The sequence below is a fragment of the Zalophus californianus genome, chromosome 11 (genome assembly GCF_009762305.2).
Source record: "Zalophus californianus isolate mZalCal1 chromosome 11, mZalCal1.pri.v2, whole genome shotgun sequence".
In the NCBI taxonomy this organism is placed as follows: domain Eukaryota; kingdom Metazoa; phylum Chordata; class Mammalia; order Carnivora; family Otariidae; genus Zalophus; species Zalophus californianus.
This window is the reverse complement of record NC_045605.1, coordinates 98,621,191-98,634,955: the sequence shown is the minus strand read 5'-3', so window position 1 is coordinate 98,634,955 and position 13,765 is coordinate 98,621,191. Positions and strand designations below refer to the sequence as shown.

Genomic DNA, 13,765 nt, shown 5'->3' with positions numbered 1-13,765 from the left:
TGGACTCTGAAAAACAAACTGAGGGTTCTATAGGGGAGGAGGGTAGGGGGATGGGTTAGCCTGGTGATGGGTATTAAAGAGGGCACATTCTGCATGGAGCACTGGGTGTTATGCACAAACAATGAATCATGGAACACTACATCAAAAACTAATGATGTAATATATGGTGATTAACATAACAATAAAAAATTTTAAAAAGAAGATGTGGTCCATATATACAATGGGATAATAGCCATCAAAAAGGAGGAATACCCAACTTCTACATCAACATGGATGGGACTGGAGGAGACTATGCTAAGTGAAATAAGTCAAGCACAGAAAGTCAATTATCATATGGTCAATTGTCATATTTGTGAAACATAAGGAATAGCATGGAGGACATTAGGAGAAGGAAGGGAAAAATGAAGGGGTGTAAATCAGAGGGAGAGATGAACCATGAGAGTCTATGGACTTTGAGAAACAATTTGAGGGTTTGGGGGGGATAGGATAGCCCAGTGATGGGTATTAAGGAGGGCACGTACTGCATGGAGCAATGGGTGTTATATGAAAACAATGAATCATGGTATTGTATGGTCACTAACATAACATAATAAAATAAAATTTAAAAAAAGAAAAAAGAAAATAAATAAATCTTAAAAAAATAAAATCTATTTTAAAACCTTCTATATGACACAACTTCATATAAACCAAATATTTTTAAAAGTGGTAAATGGGAGTAAATATTTATAAATCCCTTGAATCGATCACATAAAGATAAATAGCCCAATTTTCTAAAAAAGTAAAGTATTTGACAAGGCAATACACAGAAAGGAAATCACAACTGTTCAAAAGCATATATAAAACTATTCAACCTCATTAGAATCAGGGAAATGCAGATTCAAAAAGAATGAGATACTATATTCCCACTCATCAACTTTATAAAACTAAAATTTAAAAGGCTGTCCTTTGGGCGCCTGGGTGGCTCAGTCAGTTAAGTGTCTACCTTCAGGTCAGGTCATGATCCCAGGGTCCTGGGATAGAGCCCCATGTGCAGCTCCCTGCTCAGTGGGAAGTCTGCTTTTCCCTCTGCCTGTCCCCCTGGCTTCTGTTTTCTCTCACTTGCTCATTCTCTCTCTCTCAAATAAATAATATCTTTAAAATTAATTTAAAATATTAATAAAAAATAAAAATAAAAAGGCTGTCCATTAAAATTTTGATGAGTGACCCAGCAAAATTACCCTGGGAAGCATACAAAAGGATATTCTTCACAGACTCATTCAAATTTGGAAAATAGAAGTGATCTAAAACCTGACAATAGAATGGAAATAAGGGGTGGTATGTTCTTATCATGGAAAACTAAATAAATGTAAATGTTCAATCCCTAGGAGACATCTACCATGATACAAATCAATAAGAAATACTTTAGTGTGGAAAACATAATAAAGTGCACAAAAATAATCAGTATGATAACATGCATATTAAAAAATAATAATAATAACAGCCACAGAATACCATGTAGTTTCTGTGAGAACCTCTGTGCTTATAAATCAATAGAAAAAAAGTGTGGAAGGAAAGATTTACTTCTCAAAAATAAAGGAGGTGATGGCCAAAGGGGATTGTAATGTTATTCAATGTTTTAATTTCTGTATTAAAGAGATTATATTTCATTATTACTTCTGTAATTAAAGTTAATTTTTAAACTCATAATTTTATAATATGGTTTAAGAAGAACACAATACCTAAGAAATGAAATGAAGCAGAATAAAAAGAGAATCCTAAAATTTGTATGGAACCAGAAAAGACCCCTAATTGCCAAAGGAATGTTGAAAAAGAAAAACACAGCTGGGAACATCACGTTGCCTGATTTCAAGCTATATTACAAAGCTGGGATCACCAAGACAGCATAGTATTGGCACAAAAACAGACACATAGACCAACGAAACAGAATAGAAACTCCAGAAACGGGACCTCAACTCTATGGTCAACTAATCTTTGACAAAGCAGGAAAAAATATCCAAAGGAAAAAAGACAGTCTCTTCAATAAATGGTGCTGGGAAAATTGGACAACTACATACAGAAGAATGAAACTGGACCATTCCCTTACACCATACACAAAGATAAACTCAAAATGGATGAAAGACCTCAATGTGAGACAGGAATCCATCAGAATCCTAGAGGAGAACTTAAGCAGTAACCTCTTCGATACTGGCCACAGTAACTTCTTTCAAGATACATCTCCAAAGGCTAGTGAAACAAAAGCAAAAATGAACTTTTGGGACTTCATCAAGATAAAAAGCTTCTGCATAGCAGAGGAAACAGTCAACAAAACTAAGAGCCCACGAAATGGGAGAAGATATTTGCAAATCACATTACAGATAAAAGGCTGGTATCCAAGATCTATAAAGAACTTCTCAAACTCAACACCCAAAAAACAAATAAGTCAAAAAATGGGCAGAAGACATGAACAAACACTTCTCCAAAGAAGGCATACAAATGGCTAACAGACACATGAAAAAATGCTCAACATCACTAACCATCAGGGAAATATAAATCAAAACCACAATGAGCTACCACCTTACACCAGTTAGAATGGCAAAAATTAACAAAACAGGAAACAATAAATGTTGGCAAGGATGTGGAGAAAGCAGAACCCCCTTACACTGTTGATGGGAATGCAACTTGGTACAGCCACTCTGGAAAACAATATGGAAGTTCCTCAAGATGTTAAGAATAGAGCTACCCTACGACCCAGCAATTGCACTACTAGGTATTTACCCCAAAGATACAGATGTAGTGAAAAGAAGGGGCCCGTGCACCCCAATGTTCATAGTACCAATGTTCACAATAGCCAAACTGTGGAAGATGCCCTTCAATAAGTGAATGGATAAAGACGATGTCATACATATCCACAATGGAATATTATTCAGCCATCAGAAATGATGAATACTCACCATTTGCATCGACATGGATGGAACTGGAAGTGATTATGGTAAGTGAAGTAAGTCAAGCAGAGAAAGACAATTATCATATGGTTTCACTCATATGTGGAACATAAGCAATAGCACAGGGGACCACAGGGGAAGGGAGGGAAACCAAAGGGGGGGATCAGAGAAGGAGATGAATCATGAGAGACTATGGACCCCAAGAAACAATCTGGGGTTTCAGAGGGGAGAAGGGGAGGGAAGGAGGTAACAGGGTGATGGGTATTGAGGAAGGCACATGCTGTGATGAGCGCTGGGTGTTATATTTAACTAATGAATCGTTGAACACTACATCAAAAACTAATTACATACTATACAGTGGTTAACTGAACATAATAAAAAATTAATAATAATTAAAATGAAATCAGTCAGAAGGAAAACTGAATTACTTTTCTAATCTCTCTATACAAATGGCATTACAAAATTGTAATCAAAGGGCATGTAGGCAAATAATGCAGGACACAATTGTGACACATGTATGACAGGAAGTTAATAAAAATATGATATTTTCCTAGAAAAAAGGAAACCTTTACTGGAATTCAGTAAACTTAAATAAGTTGTTTATCACTAATTACTACATTGTTTCTTCAATGACTTTAGTAAGTTTAGACATAGATGCTCTTCCTCAAGCATCATACATCATCAGTTGTCATAAAAATGTAAATATAACTAAACAGGTACATATGTACCCAACTCCCAACACTCCTTCATGAGGACATATTTGATATAAGAAAACGGCATCTATAGCTGTACCTCTTTTAAACCTTATCTGGAGTGGAGCGGGGTGGGAGGGATGGGGTGACTGGGTGATGGACATTGGAGAGGGTAAATACTATGGTGAGCACTGTGATTTGTGTTAAGACTGATGAATCACAGACCTGTACCCCTGAAACAAATAATAAGTTATATGTTAATAAATAAATTTTAAAAAAATAAAATAAAATGGGAATTAAAAAAAAAAACCTCTGCCTCGATTTGGACTTTATATCGGCACTAGCACATCTAGTTGTATAATCCTCATAAGATTTAAAGAAATTTCAAAGTGATTTGTTAAATCTCTAGCTGTTATTACTGAGAACTCAAGGTCATAATTTGTTCTCTTTCATGGCTCCTTGTTTTGCTGAACCAACAGTAGCTCTTATTTTTATTTTAACAGAAGGAAACAACAAATTTGCAACAGAGATTGCTGAATATCAGGATATGCTATGCAAAAGGTTAACAACCTCCGATATATATGGACTCAGTAGAAATGCCGCCATATTTAAAACTTCTGATTACCTGCAATCTTCATCTCTGCTGCAACAAGGTCACTAAGAAAATCTACACCAGACAGCGTCCTAAAAGGGGCTGACAGGACACTGGTGTTCACTCTGCCTTACCACAACTTCTAAAAAGGCATTAAAAAGGAGGAAAACAAATAACCCCTGATTTTCAGGATCATCTTGGTGTCCTTAATCTCACAGAAAATATTTCTTAGGACACAAGACTGACTGGCTAATCTTCAATTCCTGAAGTGAAATTGGCGATTGTATTTGCAAGAGATACAGGTTATCATGGTGGGAGAGAGCGCTTAAATTTAGCTGAACGCATTCCAATATATGGTCCACTAAACCTGAATAATCTTAGGCAAGTTGTAAACCCTCTGAGCCTTGTTTTTTCATCTGTAAAACAGTGGTAGTAGTACTTGCCACAAAGGATTCTTGTGGGAATCAAATTAAAATATTCATATAAAACATTTAGCTACAGATATGTGCATAAAATACATCGTAAGAATTAACCATGAGCTCGTATTATTAATTTAAAAATGATTAATACTCTATAAATGCTTCACAGTTCATAGGACGAAGGGAACTCTGGGAATAAATTTTCTTCAATGAATTTAACATGCTACTGAATATAGATTTCCACAGAAGTTATAAAAGTATTTTGACAACTAACCACTACTGAAAAACCCAAACTAATGACCAAGACTTGCAGTAGGTCATAGGATTTCCCATTTCACAGATGGAAGAACTGAAATCAAAGTAAAAATTTATTGATGAAGACCTTCAATACCCTACAAAAGATAGTCTCTCTCTTACTATTTAGAATAAGTGAATCAAACAATTCAAGAAAATAATTTTATTCTTCTATCTCACTTAGGTCATTTTCTAGTTTTCTACAGGTTTTTAAAATTTTTAATATATATCTGATCTATCTTTGTTAAAAAAATAGTTATCAATTATATAATTTAAACTTCTCTAACTGTGGTCACTGAAATTTTCTTCCATACTAGCCCTATTCATTTCAAATATCAAGGATTATTGCTCAGTATTACAGACCTATGCCACAGTGAGGCAAGAAATGGAGATTCTTGTCCTAATCTGCCACTCCTTGATTATGGGATTCAGGAAAAATGTCCTCAATTTCTTTGGGTATCCATTTCCTCTTAAGAAAATAAGGAATTGAAGGATCATGGATCCTTCCAGCTGCAAAGAACTATTTTTTTAATCAAATGATTTACCAACTCATTTACCAGTTTATCAAAATTATCAATTAATTTTCCATCATTTTCTTACTATCTTTATTCTCTTTATTACTTATGCAAATATTTGTTTTTGTTGAATTTTTTATTGTTTTTTATCATTGCTTTTCTATCCAAAGTAGAGAACACAACATTCCACAATTTCTCTTAGCACCCTGACCCGGCAATTTAAGAGTCCCATGTTTGAAACCAGGATTTCAAAATATTATTCCCACTTTTCCTTTTTTATTACAACAGACCTTTTAAAGATGTTCTGTAAACTATTAAAATGTCAAATTGTTACAAGAATTAGAAGCCTAAAAGGTTATAAGAGAAATCATTACCAAGAAGATATATTTCTAGAATATTATTCATGCAAAAAAAATTACCTTAGAAAACAAGTGAGTAAGGATAGATGATTCTATAGCTCCTCAAAGAGATGATATAGGTTCAGGCATGCAAAAATAGAAAAGGTGAGAATAAAGAAAAGATGGAAAAGAAAAAAATAAGAACTCACATTTTTAGTATCAGCCAATTCCAATTAATATTGAAAGGGATATCCTTGTCTTCTTGAACTCATGACAACAAATGAAAAAAAATCTTCAAAATCAAAAGATAAATAGATGTCTTAGGATCAAAAAAGTAATGAAAAAGGTCTCATACTTTGTAGGTAGTTTTCAAATTATATTTAAAATGTAATGAATCACTGAATTCTACTCCTGAAACTAATATCACACTATATGTTAACTGGAACATTAATAAAAAGCTGAAACTACAAAAAATAATAAAATAAAATAAATATATCTTAAAAACTAACTATGAATACTCAGGAATGAGAAGTATATCACAAAACTGGAAGGAAAATCTCAACTGCATCCGGACCTTTCTGTCTTGCCCTTTTTTCCCTTTGGTGCAATAATGAGCTTCAATGTCTACTTCCCTAAATGCATGGGGTTGGGACTCTTGGAGAAGCTGCAGAGGAACAGTCAGGAAGAGTATTTAAAGGCACTGGATGTACGTGAGAACTGTACCTATCTATGGCAATACCTATGGGAATTCTTGGACAAGGCTAGTAAAAATAAACTCTGGTGATTTTAATTCGCTATTGTTTTGGTTTTTCAAATGTGCTTTTTAAATTGGATTTTTTTAGATTGCTTCATATATATATATATATATATATATATATATATATATATATATATGATGTTAAACATCGAATATAGTTGCTATGGTCAGTGATCAAAAAGTTTTTAAAGTGGCCTTATTCCGGGGCGGCTGGGTGGCTCAGTCGTTAAGCGTCTGCCTTGAACTCAGGTCATGATCCCAGGGTCCTGGCATCTAGCCCCGCATCGGGTTCTCTGCTTCCCAGGAAGCCAGCTTCTCCTCTCCCACTCCCCCTGCTTGTGTTCCATCTCTCACTGTGTCTCTCTCTGTCAAATAAATAAAATCTTTAAAAAAAAAAGTGGCTTTATTCCTTTCTACACAAGGAATAAACACTAATGCATCCATTATATTTATTAAGAGTCTTCCACTGCGTCCATTATCAAGGTTAATTATTTATTAACATTGAAGTTATTAGGCTTTTTCTTAAAATAATTAAGGTGTAATTTAAATGTCTTCATTCCCACAAAGCTTATTCTCATTTTATCATCTTTCTGAAACCTAATTCCACAACCCAAGTCATCCCATTATACTCTCAATACCTAATTTCACCAGATCGTTTAACTCCCCTTTCATAGATAGTTGAAGGTTTTCTCATTTTGTTTTGAGGGGTTTTGTGTGTATTCTTTAAATATTGGTGTTCTTCTCTCATTTTCTCAATAGACTATTGACTCGATGAAATTGGTGTCTATTCTTCCTCAGACTGTGTTTAATAATTTAAATTTTGATGAGGGCGAGTGTAATAGCAGTAATTGAAAAGTCATTACAATGTGCTAGTAATTGTGCTAAGGACGTTAAAGGGATTTTTTAAATTTAATGTACATAAAGATCTTATGAGATGATATTATTAATATTTCCACAGAGGCACAAAGAGATAATTGACAAAACTAGGCAGCTAGTAACTAGTATAGTAGAATTTGACCTTGGCTAAAATGCTTTACTGACCCTACAATGACTGTGACCAGTACTACCACATTTTACACAGAGTAAGTACTTAATAAGTGTATCGGAATTTTTATTAAAATAATAAAATAATGTACTGCATATTTCAAAATTACACTTAAATTTTGAATTGTGTACTTAGGAAAAATAATGTTATTTTCCAACTTATACAGTCCACTCAGAGTAGAATCTCAATTGCACCAACAAAATAAATTACTAAGATAATTTTTATGGTTTTGATTACTTAATGATAGCAAAGTAACATAAAATTTAAAGGATTTATTTTTCATTTTTTATTCAAATACACTTATAATACAGTTTCATTGCCTGAACAATTTAATTTTTGTTCTTTTGATGTCAGAAACACTGCAAGGAGGATTATTTTTGTGTGAGCGCATGCATTTGAACATGCGAATGGAAACAGGAAGATGCCTGAAGGATGCACCATAGGAAGAGCATCAAAACCTAATTATATATGCATCTTAAGTATTTAGAAGAAGAGGCAATTTTATGTGAGATGCATTTGCCAGGTGTCCAGGATGATTTCATGTTTACCACCTCAAATGCTGAAACCACAGGGTCTGAGTTTGAATCCCAGGCGTACCTTTCACAGGCTATGTGACCTTGGACAAGACACTTACCTCACTGATATTTAGATTCTTCCACTATAAGTATAATTATTTTATCATACATCAGTAATATGTAGCCACTATTATGATTATAATTAATATTAGTGCTATTATTTATTATATTTAGAAACTTTCTGACACAATTTACAAAGAAACTTGGAAATATCTCCAGGACAAAGCATTCAGATTACAATCTTTAGACCAAAGTCATTGATGCTGAAGAACAAAATAAGACAACAGCTCACTGCACAAAACTCTGTGACACTGAAATATAAGTTCCCCACTCCAGGCCCTCATCTGTGGCATTGATGTGTTCATGCATGTTGACAACGTGTTAGAGCTGAACTGATTGTATAAGATACTTGATGAAGATCATATATTTAGTTGGATTCAAGGATTAGGTTAATATAAATGTTACTTATATTTCTTCCAAGACTCGAACCACACCTAAGGGAATGTCATATTTTCCACATGGATAACATTTGGAAGAGGAGGCAAAAGTGGCATATTTAATAGAGATAGAACTATCCTCATTTTAGAAGTATTGAGTTATGCATTCTCCAGTTCTTGGGTTAAAGCTATGATTTTTCAAAACTCCTTTTACACTGTGGTAGACATAAATCCAAAATGTCCCTTAGGATTTCCTGCCCTGGCCTTGGGGACTGGATATATGATAATATAGCACATGTTAAATGTTAAATGTAGAAATACATGTCTAAAGGGATTTCAACAATGTAATTAAGGTTACTGGTATACTGACACTGAATTATATGTTTCAATCCTATCTAATCCCACAAGCTCTTTAAAAGCAAAGAATTTGTCCTGACTGGTAACAAAAGTAAGAGAGATTCAAAGTACAATTAGAATAAAATGCACCATCCCTGGCTTTGAAGACAGAAGGGCCACATGCAAAGCCCTCTGGTTACTGAGAGCCGACCATCTCCCCCCTAACTGCCAGCTAGGAAATTTCTGGAAATAAGAGACCCTGTCTTGAAGCTCCATTCTCCTTTCTAATGAATAAACTCTTGAACCTGGGCCAGAGCACTAATTGGTTTCACAAGCAATTGCTCATTAAATCCAACAGAACAACTGTCATTAGGACCATAAAACTATTGATAAGAACTTTATGAGGACAGAAAATTAATTACTGCATGCCAGGAATAGTTTTGTTTGACAGCATCATAGAATAATCAATTAGATAGTAATTAAAAGCAGGGTACCTGGGTGGCTCAGTGGCTTAGGTGTCAGACTCCTGATTTCAGTTCAGGTCATGATCTAAGGGATGTGAGATCAAGCCCCGTGTTGGCTGTGGAGCCTGCTTGGGACTCTCTCCCTCCCTCTTTCTCTGACCCTCCTCAACTCCCTGCACTTTCTCTCTCTCTTTCTCAAAAAAAAAAAAGAGAGAGAGAGAGAGATAGTAATTGAAAGCAGCTCTATCTGTCGGTGCCAAATGAAGGTTTCTTTTTTTTTTTCCTCTCTCCTCTTCTTTATCTAAATCATGTGGTTACTCCTTTCTTCTTTCTCCAATTATGAGACCCCAAATAGTGGCCTGTGTTCTTTTTCAGTTTCTCTTCCTTTCTCAGTTGAAACAACAATGAGGGGACTTTGAAAAAATGAGGTTTATTACTACCAAGTCACAGAGGGTACATCACAGGCCTGGGGCCACAAAGTTTGGTCACAGGTTCAGAGAGACAGGGAGAGAAAGAAAGAGCTTGCCAATCTGAAGTTCTGTCTTTATAGGGGTGAAGAGTGGGGTACCCAGGATTTGAGCGTTCACTACTGGTGAGTTTAAAACATAAAGTACAGGCAGAGAAACACAGGGTCACTCAAATGGTCAGTCAGAGGCCACCCAGGGCTTTCCAAAAGGGGGATTTCACTGGTGGGGCAGCCTGGCCCTTCACCTAGTTGTATAGTAGGCATTGTGTTCCTTGCAGATGAGATGTCTTTGAAATGGATGCCCCAGCCATCAGAGCTTAAAGTTTGTACTTTACATTATAATAAAAAAAAGCCAGGACACCTGGGTGGCTCGTTCAGTTAAGGTTCTGCCTTTTGCTCAGGTGGTGATCCCAGGGTCCTGGGATTTTGTCCTATACCAGGCTCCTGCTTAGAGGGAAATCTGCTTCTCCCTCTGCTTGCTGCTCCCCCTGTTTGTGCTCACTCTCTCGCTCTCTCTCTTAAATAAATAAAATCTTTAAAAATAAAAAAATCTAATTGTCAGGCACATACACTATTCCTAATAGGGTCACATTCTTAAGTACTGGGCATTAAGACTCCAACATATTCTTTTCTTGGGGGACACAATTCAACTTCTAACATCAAATTTCAAGTCCTAGGTAAGTGTTTCATGTCAAAAGATTCTATGTTCAGACAAATGCATTTTTTAACCTTAAAGTTTTATTTTTTAATTATTACATGCAGCAGTAGGCAAAATTATTGAAAGTCAGTAAATTTTTACTTAGGGAATCTCACATGTTGTTGTTTTTCACTGCCCACCAAGGTTGCCTTAGTTCCTCCAAAGTTTGATTCAAATTTATCTTCAAGATAGCCCTTTTAAAAGAACATCTGTTTTTTTTTAATTAAAATATCTTTTGTAAATTTATGGTATGCAACATGTTAATTTGATACAATAATATATTGTAGTATGATTGCCGTTAAAAATAAGAACTTGCAAGATGCATTGAGAACAGTGTAGTATCAGTAAGTAGAGGTTATAACATTCTGCAATGCATGTGGAGAAGTGTTAAAATCACTTGTTTTAAAGATGTTTCTAAGAATGCTAAGAAGCATAAAAAAACATACATACATATATACCCTATGCTCAATCCTCACTTGTCATGTCAAGCTTTGATTCTTTTAGTTGGGCTTATTTTCTCTGAATATTTTATGTGAATACGGACACACTGATGACTAAGTGATGGGATACTTTTCTACCTAGAAACTTTGGGATCTAATTTCTTCAAGCAATTCACTTTAGGGCCCTCTGAATATGAATGGAGTTTAAATCATATTCACTCCTAAACTAGCACACCCAAGAATAATACAGACTTTGAGGATATACCGATACCTAAGGCTAAAAAAAAAATGGAATATCAGTTCTTTCACACTTTTGGCAGCTCTCTCTTATAGTTATGTCCACAGACGTAACATAGTTCTATGAGTAAAGCAAACAACATAGTTATTCAACGAGGCATCTCCAATGATGTGGGTCTGCAGAAAAAGACAATCGGGATAGACCTCAACTCCAACCTTCTGTTTTACCACACTGAAAACACCCCCATCATGAAGTGCTCTCCTAGGTCACACTTTTACATAGTGGTCACGGAATCCTACAGTTCTCTCATGTATGACATGTCCTCCTAGAGCAATACTGGACTTTCCTGCTTGGCCTTCCCTGTGACTTGCACCTGGTTAGATGTTTGGAAGCAATGAATTGTGTGGGAGGAATCTCAGGAAGAAACCAAATATCATTTTCTGACAACTTGGTCAAATGACATAATCACAAGGTGTCTAGGCAATGGAAGACTGTTGTTGCCCTCTTTTAGGGGAGAGGGAGCTACTTATGATAACCAAGAGGATGCGAGATCATCTCAAGTTCATAGTTCTCCCTCTTACCCACACAAATGTGTCTACATTAGATGTCAGAGTCCTACTCTTTCCCTATCAAAACAGTGATGCCAAAAAAAAAAAAAAAAAATCCTGGTGAGGTTGCACATTCCATCACCTTTGCAGTTCCACTATCTTTATCACAAAATTCTGAGCTGGAATTAGATCATAATTTCTGTTGGCAAGAGACATGGTAACAGCATCCCCGGGAACTCCATATCAGAAGTGTGTCCAGAAGACATTTTGAATAGAGTGTCTCTGAGGAGGTACCTAAATTAGATCCAACATACTCTCCTTTCATATATGCCTCATCTTTAAAGATAAATAGGACTTCAACTAAAACTGCCAACTAGGATCTACTAAAGTGTTACCCTTGCAAGAGGAAAATCAGCAGCTATGATCAATGATAAACTGCCTCAGATGGATAAATTCTGAATCTGAAAAAAAAAGTGATGTATATACATCACTAGTGTTCATTGTGGAATTCATGGGATTCCATTCCCACAAAGAGAAATAGATGATCTTTTTTTTTTCAAACTAAGAACATTGTTCTTTTCTTTTTTTAATTTTTATAAGAAGACTCCACACCCAACACAGGGCTTGAACTCATGAGTCTGAGATCAAGAGTCACATGCTCTACTGAGATCTACTGACAGAGCCAGCCAGCTGCCCCTCAAACCAAGAAGTTCTAATATGCCTGGTACAACAAAGTTAATACAAACTTGGTAATTTTAATATAATTTAGTAATTTGTAAGTAAAAATATGTTCAAAAAAACCAAAAATACTCATGTTAAACTTTCTGTATGGATAAAAATAGAAATAAGAAAACAGGTTGAAAGCAAAAAGATTCTTAGTGATCATGTAACTCAATACTGCAATGCTGGTGGACGGTGACAAAAAGTGATATCCTTCTCCACTGCATAAATATAGTTTTTATCCAAATATCTTGGTCTCTCTCAAGTTACTCTCTTTTCTAGATTATGTTAAAGCTCACTAAGATAATTCATATCTGCAATGTAACTATTTCTGCTTCAAAGCCTAAAAAGACTCCTCTGAGTTTTAACCTTCTTTATCAGTTTTCACCTTCAAATTCCCTATTTCAACCCCTGGCTGCTTGTATGCTTTACTTCTAGCCCACATGAATATATGCGCTTAATTTGGGATATGTATGCTACAATCATAATAACCCATAAATTATTATAACTTGTATGATCTAAGAAAAATGTAATGCTTCCACCAAATTAGAAGTGATCATTGTAGAAGCAAAAAGTGGTTTTTACAAAAAGAATAATATGAGTACAACTACAACTATTAGAACCTTCCTAAGATAAAAGGATTCCTTCAGAAAGGTGAATATTCACACTATGTTCTGTCACTGTTCTAGAAGGATCTAAATAAATATGAGAAGAATTTGAAGTATAACCCCACGAAATATAAGGGAAGTTACATAATTTATAGATTGTCCCTTAAAACCTGAAGATTTTACAATTATTTGAATCTGGTGCTTTCTCTTCAGTCAACCAAGAAAAACAACCAACTTGAAGGTCTATGATCAGACATGATGTGACTGAAGTATCTAATACAAAGGAAGTCATTTGAAGGAGGAAAAGCCTGCCAGGCTGTGGATATAAGCATATAAAAGTATGACTATAAACAGAGAACACCAGAAGTCAACAAGAAGAAGGGCAGGGAAAACACTAGATCAAAACCACAGAAATAGTAGGCAGACAAGAGAGGCAGAGACACTGCAGTGAACATCTAGGGCATGTGTTTTGACATGGCTGTTTGTACCTGGTGTTGTCACTTCTTGTACATGAAACTGGCTCAACACTAACATGTAAGTGTTCATTCTTGAAGGAATGAATTATCATGCCCCATAATTATGTTAACACCACAACAAAAAGATAACATTCTCAATGGACTTCTAGACAAATCCAAACTATGAAGAAAAAAATGAAACACCCAT

The 13,765-nt window shown here is 35.2% G+C and overlaps 1 non-coding gene across 1 annotated transcript; it reads right to left on the bottom strand.

The window, feature by feature from the left end:
- Window positions 1-11,308: 11,308 nt before the first annotated feature.
- On the bottom strand, window positions 11,309-11,435 carry LOC113915622. The gene has a single exon (XR_003517767.1). It is a non-coding gene; the product is annotated as a small nucleolar RNA SNORA18 (small nucleolar RNA).
- Between the last annotated feature and the right edge of the window lie 2,330 nt (window positions 11,436-13,765).